Source organism: Tachypleus tridentatus, chromosome 9, assembly GCF_004210375.1.
Source record: "Tachypleus tridentatus isolate NWPU-2018 chromosome 9, ASM421037v1, whole genome shotgun sequence".
Classification (NCBI taxonomy): domain Eukaryota; kingdom Metazoa; phylum Arthropoda; class Merostomata; order Xiphosura; family Limulidae; genus Tachypleus; species Tachypleus tridentatus.
In genome coordinates, this window is record NC_134833.1 from 21,050,509 (window position 1) to 21,057,609 (window position 7,101).

Below are 7,101 nucleotides of genomic sequence, written 5' to 3' on the forward strand. Positions count from 1 at the left end.
TTGACTTTGGATGTTTTTGTTGTTGTTGTTATTGTATTTTTTTCAATATTTATAAAAATTTAATTTAAAAATAAGCAGATGAAGGAAGTCAAGGTTTTAGAGCGTCATTAAAAAGGAACAAATTAACTTCTTAGATCTATATTTTATAGACTGAATTAACATTTTAAAACTAGCTTATAAACAGAAGATAAAAGACTTATTGAGGCAGTGTGTGCACTGTAATAGTGTAAAAGTATTGTTTGTCAGTGATGTTGAGAAAACACTTGAAGAGAAATGTATACGTAAAAACGGCTAGTTTGGGTTGAGAAAATATTTTACATAGAGGAGTGAAGAACGTTACAAAGTTACCTCTTTCTTTCTTTGTGAACCTGACGATGATCGAAGAAGGTCGAAACGTTGTTCACTCCTCTACGTAAAATATTTTCTCAACCCAGATGAGCCATTTTACATATATAGTATTGTTTGTTATTTGTTCAATACTCATTCAAAAAGACATTGGTGCTTTAAGGTGTCTTAATGTGGATCTCATTTTCTATCTACAGTAGTAATCTAGAACAATGAATATGTTAAAGTTGAAAACTAAACACAGTTTAAGAGGTGTAAAAAGCTATTACAAAATTTAACACAGTATAGCAAGAAATGTGTTTCCTATACCATCCTTTTTAGCACAAGAAATTCTTGTTTTAACCCCCCCATTGTTATGCAACATGCAACAATATACAGGTATCATATAATGGACAGAAAATCACCAACATATAGCTTCATGACAAGTAAAGCAAGTATAGTATAATTGTAATTTTATTGTTCATTCTATTTCTTGACCAGTAGACAGTTCATAACTTACCAATAGTGTGTGTGTTTTTGATAAAACGTATTACTCCACAGACTAAGCATGATTAGTAATTTACTTAGCTTGTTCTTGGATGTTTATAAAATGTGTAAAGAAAAGAATACAACACATATTTTTGTGACTTTTAGGACTATTAAAATCCCAGTCTTGTTTGTTTAGAGTTACACAACAAGAATAATCAAAATATTATGGTATAAAAATGTAAATAAACCACTAGTGATCATACGGATTTTCATTAAGTGTGCATATTCGTGAATGTGAAAAACTGTACAAAATAACATACATAGCAATGTTATTAAAAACTTAAATATACTAAAACCAGTAAAAATCTACGTTTTTAATATATTCCTATTAAAAACATTGCCATATGTGTTTTGTGTAGTGGTGTGAATTTTCCACTTACATTTTGTGTATTTACAATGATCACATAAGTTGTGTTAATTCTTATATCTAAAGGAAATACAGTACAGCATCAGCAAGCACCTACTGTTTAATGATATAAAACAAAGTCAAAAACACAAAGCATCACACTTAAAGAAACACATAAAGAAAACTGAGGTATACTATTGTAGTTTGAAACAAGTAAAATTCACCTTAGTAAGAGATCTCTGCAAAATAAGACCAACAACACTGGCTTCAGATAGTGATAGTTTCAGATGTGGGATTCAACACCCATATCTCTGTCTTCTTATCTCATTTCTTTCCACATGGGATACTTACAGATACTGATTAAATGATATAAACAACTTATACCTGCCAGTTGTACTTTGTACTGTGTTTTTATTTGTCTTTTATGAGTAATTTTTTGTGTATGTATGTGTGTTGGGCCTTGTTTTCTTGAATTCTTTTGTTTGATCGTAACTAGACTGTTAGTGATTTCACAGTAACATGTTGCTGATATGTTCTAACTGGTTTTAAATACCTTTATGTTTAAGTCCAAAACAAAAACTACTTGTTTAAACAGAAGTTCCCACACAATTTTTAAAATTATTGAAATATTACCATGTAACATATTGTACTGTAATATGATTTTCACTTTGAATATGTTTCTTTCATGTGTGTGATTTAACTTTTAAATTAGGGTTGGATGTGGCCTAGTGACTACCGTTCTTGGGCTGTACATCCAGTGATCAGTGGCTCTCAGGCCATTGCTGCCAAAACAAGTTTCCATGTTTCCATGATTTCATTAATCAGCTAAGAGTAGCTGACTGGCTGCTTTCCCTCATATTAATGCACTGTAACCCAGCCCAGGCAGAAGAGACAAAGAGTGATGGTGAGATTTCATTAATCAGCTAAGAGTAGCTGTTTACTGGCTGCTTTCCCTCTGTGAGATGTTAATAAAGCATGGGAAACCCATGGTGAGTTGATACAGGTAAACATAACCCAGCCCAGGCAAAAGAGACAAAGAGTGCAAAATGTAAGAGCCTGTACTCTCTGCAAATGACCAACTTTAAAATCACCAGACATGAATGAATTTTACAAGGCCAATCTCATAAGTATTTTATTGTGGTCCTTTCATAAATTTACTAGTGGTACAGGAATTGGAAACATCATAATAAGTATTATTTAAGATGACTGTGGTTTCTCACTCCTTACAGACTGTGATGATATACAGGAGAGACTTGAACTATAGTAGTGTCTATCTAAGGTACAAATACATGTGGATTGAATGAGATGCACAGAGCCACAAATGCATCTAGAAATGGAACTCCAGGTCTGAATGATGTAATAAACTTTCAGAAGTTGTCCTATTGAAGTTAGAATATCAATATAGCTGAGCAACATGTGGTATTTCTGGAATGTGGACTGATACTTTTATCAAATCCTTACCTGAACCCGTGAAATATCATTCTTGTTTTAAACGCCATGAAGTCATTGTTCTACAAAACATTATTAGCAAGGTCCCAGAGAAGGCTGAAGCTAGAACACTTGCTAATAAAATTGTACTGCAACTGACATCATCATTGGATGAGTAGTACAGTAAAAGAGAAACTAATCTCTTCTGTTGAATAAATGGGAAGGCTTTGAAGCTGGTCAGAACACCTTGAAAGTAACTGTAGATCTGTCAGATGCCTAGTGTAGAATCCAGCTGCCATTTTTATTAACAAAAGTGCTCAAAATAAGCATCAGTATAACATCTGTAAGATTGCTTTGCATTAACTACCAGAAGCTGCATCATGAAGCATAGAAGCTATCAGTCGTACTGGATCACTGTGAACACTGGTTTCCCTGTAGGATCACCACTGTTGCCAGTCTTCTGCAACACCTACATCACAGACATAACCATCCTTGGCTGGCATTCCAACCAGACATCCCATAATAAACTTCTCATGCACTTTAAGGGCAAAGCTGAAATCAAAAGCAAGATATAACCATCCCTTAGTAGGGTTGACAAATGGCACAGTAATGCAGGAATGGTGGTGATCCTGCCAAATCCACAACCATATTCTGTTCACTCAACAACAGACATACTGATGCAGTCAAACCATCACCATTCTCCATGGTTGCTGCCTGTCTCTTTGGAAGTAACCATAAAGTACCTGGGGTTAACTTTTAACAGACAACTCTACCAGCCATGATAACTAGAGCTGCCAAAGGCATCAATGCCCTGAAAGACACAACAGAAAATAGAGCTGAAGAATGTAATATGTTCATATTCAACATGTTATTAATTTACATTCTACAAATGTCTTATCCAGTTCATCCTGGATTATGCATTATCAGTAATCAACATTAACAGCTAGTTAAGATTAAAAAGATCCAAAACACAGGTTTAAGATGGCATGAAATGTGCATTAGGTGCCCTGTCACTCATATAACACTTTACAACTCTCAGCAACAGTGCAGAACATTAACTGTGAGGATTTGTGGAAATTATTTTGTGAATTTAAAAACTTTTAATAATCATGCAAGAAAAATTTTTGTTTAAATCCCGTATACAGTTCGTTAGGTATTTTTTCAGCCTTGTGTTGTCAGGGTATTGTACTTCTCCAATGTACTTTTTTCATGCCCCTACTGTTAAACAGAGGTTAGCTTCTGTCTATTCCTTCATCCGACCTGTTCTTGTGAAGAAGGAAATCTCAAGAATGGATAGATAAATTTTGACCACACTTATACAACAGGTGCAACATACAGAGCTCTAAATGTGAATATCTTTTGAAGGTTAAGGGTCAGAAGGCGAGTGGTACACCGAGAATAGTCGCCAGTATTGTGGATACATAATACATCAAGCCATGTTGCATTTTATATTATACACACACATGCACCTCTGTGACACACAAAACTACAATACTGGGATGAGTTCTTGTAAGATACCATACCAGTTTGAAGGTGGGTATCTGAATGAAGTTGTTACCTTTTGCATTATTGATACTAGCATGTACTTTATTAACGAGTTTATTTGAACTTTTGGATTATACACAAATAGATAAGTTTTCCACCACAAGATCAGGAAAAATATTCAGTAATGAATATTTTCATTTCTCTTACGACTCTCTTTCTGCTGATCTGGTTTTAAGCTTTGAAGAAAGATCAGTGGTGAAGTTTGTTTTTTATCATTAATAATTTTGTTTCAAAATAAATATATTCAGATTTAGGCCACCAGTGGTACGTACTGCAATATACCTGCAGACTTACAATGCCAGAAATCTGGTTAATACTTTATGGAGATCAATTTCCTCCATTTTTAACAGCAATGTCCATTACAATGACTGGATGGTGTTTCAATAAGTACACATAATGTACCGAAAGGCTTCATAAACAAAACATGAAATTTATTTAACCTCACAAAAAATACATTTTTACAAACTTCCTCCTCAATTGCCCCCAAAAAAATATCAAAAGTGAGATAAAGTAAACGTTACCCACAAGATACAATATCCAAAAATTACATAAGTAAATTAATAATTTCGGAACACCCTGGGCGTCAGTAACTTTAAGACTATAAATATTACCCCAGTATATTTGCTTAAAACATTGATACCAGGTAACTTTTTGCGGTGATGTTGTTGTTTTGAATTAAGCACAAAGCTATACAATGGACTATCTGTGCTCTACCCACCACGGGTATCGAAACCCGGTTTTTAGCGTTATACGTCTGCAGACATACCGCTGAGCCACTGGGGGGGGGGCGGTGATATTGTACTGGCAAGGATACAAGAATATTCGGTCTCGTAGAACTACGGGTTGTTGGTTGTGTTCGTTACAGTTTGTTCGTTTGTTTTTTGTATTTGAATTTCGCACAAAGCTACTCGAGGGCTATCTGTGCTAGCCGTCCCTAATTTTGTAGTGTAAGGCAGCTAGTCATCACCGCCAACTCTTGGGCTACTCTTTTACCAACGAATAGTGGGATTGACCGAAACATTATAACGTCCCCACGGCTGAAAGGGCGAGCATGTTTGGCGCGACGAGGATGCGAACCCGCGACCCTCAGATTACGAGTCGCACGCCTTAGCACGCTTGGCCATGCCGGGCCGTGTTCGTTACTTGTTTATCTTTAAGGCTATTTAATGCTATACATCGACTTGCTTTGCTATATAAACCGTCATTTCAGAGTAACCAAAAGGTATAGAAATATATATTTCTATTAATTTTATAAGGTTTTTTTTTTTTTATAATACGAATTTATTGATGGCATGTGTTCACATGTAGCTTTAATAACATTTTCGAACAAGCCTTTAAATTCCACCCTGATCCGTTGTTCTGCTTACAAAGAAACCATGCACATTTTCAGGTGCATGACGTGGGCATCGTAGAAGTGAAACGCCAATGATGTATAGTCAGTCTAGACTGTTAGGAGGTGCTTATTGTTAGCTGTAGCCTAGTAGTTAGTTCTCGTAATGGCGGTGACAGGCGGCTACGGACAACTTGCGTATAACAACGCCAGCCCAATTATCACGTTATAAGAAGGTGTGATATCGGTGATTAGGTATGATTAATTGGATGAAATGATATGCGTGAAACAGCTTGTGTTTCTGAACGAAGCAAACGAAGTTAATAGTAGGCTTCAAGAAAAGCTCCCAATTATCCATAGCGCAGCCGGGCTAGGTCCGAGTCTCGTGGTCCAAATAACAGGTTTGAAGAGCCAAATCGTGTCGCAGCCGGCCGATGGTCTTTTCTTGGTCAACGAGCCCGTACTTTAAGATGCAATTAGCCGAAGATTACAAACAGTTTAAACATAATTAAACCTTTTGGGTGTCTCGATTCACACTTTCCTAACAATGACCTCAAAGAGTGATGAACCAGGGTGGCGCGAGCTCACGCACTCACGGATGTTTTATACGTGATGCAAGTCTTTGTTCTTACACGTGTGGGACGATAAACAGCATATAGATTTTGCGGCTTTATGCCGCAAGGACTAAACTGTTTAAAACCTAAAGCTGCCCCTTTAATCTGTTTCCTCCCTCCCCCACGCTGCTAAACATAACATTGCTTCTGGTGAAGGATAGCAAAATATACGGATTTTATACTGAGTGAGCCTGCAAGGTGGGAACCAGAAAAGTACTTGAGATAACAGCTGGTAACTCTGAGATCATTTGTTATCACGTGTTTACAAACACATGGCCCCAATGGTGTTTGTTTTTACCAGCTGTACCTAAATATAAATCTGAATTATTCTAGGTGTAGACTGCATTTATTATATACATTACTAAAACAATTACAAATTAACCATTTCGATAATCGGTACTACATGAGAGTTTTAACAGCAAAGAAAAGTTTCAACAACTACCGCTAAAGCAGCAGTAGTCCCAAAATACGGTTTGCTTAAGATAAAATTGTTGAATATGTGTTTTTATAGCAAAGCGACATCGGCCTATCTGATGAGTCCACCAAGGGAAATCGAACCCCGATTGTAGGGTTATAAATCCTAGGTTATTTCCTAGTATAAATGATAAATCCGTGACCACTTAACCAGGGCGTAGTCATAAATGGCCATTTGGTGGTGGTGGGGGGGGGGGGTAGTTTGAGTGCTTGATGCAGGCGCGAAGCCATGCTATGGGGTCCAGCGGGGTGCCCCCCGAGAAATTTTTTAATAAAAACATAAAAGAAAAGCCTGAATTATGCATTCTGAGACCACCTTTTTGGCAAATTTCAGAATGGCACACTGAGGTGTTTGTCTTATATTTTTAATCATAAATAAATATATAGGCCTATATATATATATAATATAACTTAAAGTTATCATGCCCAGCAAAGTAGGCCTACAGTCCTGTCATCAACATATAAAATATGGAGTCACTCAGGAGAGTGCA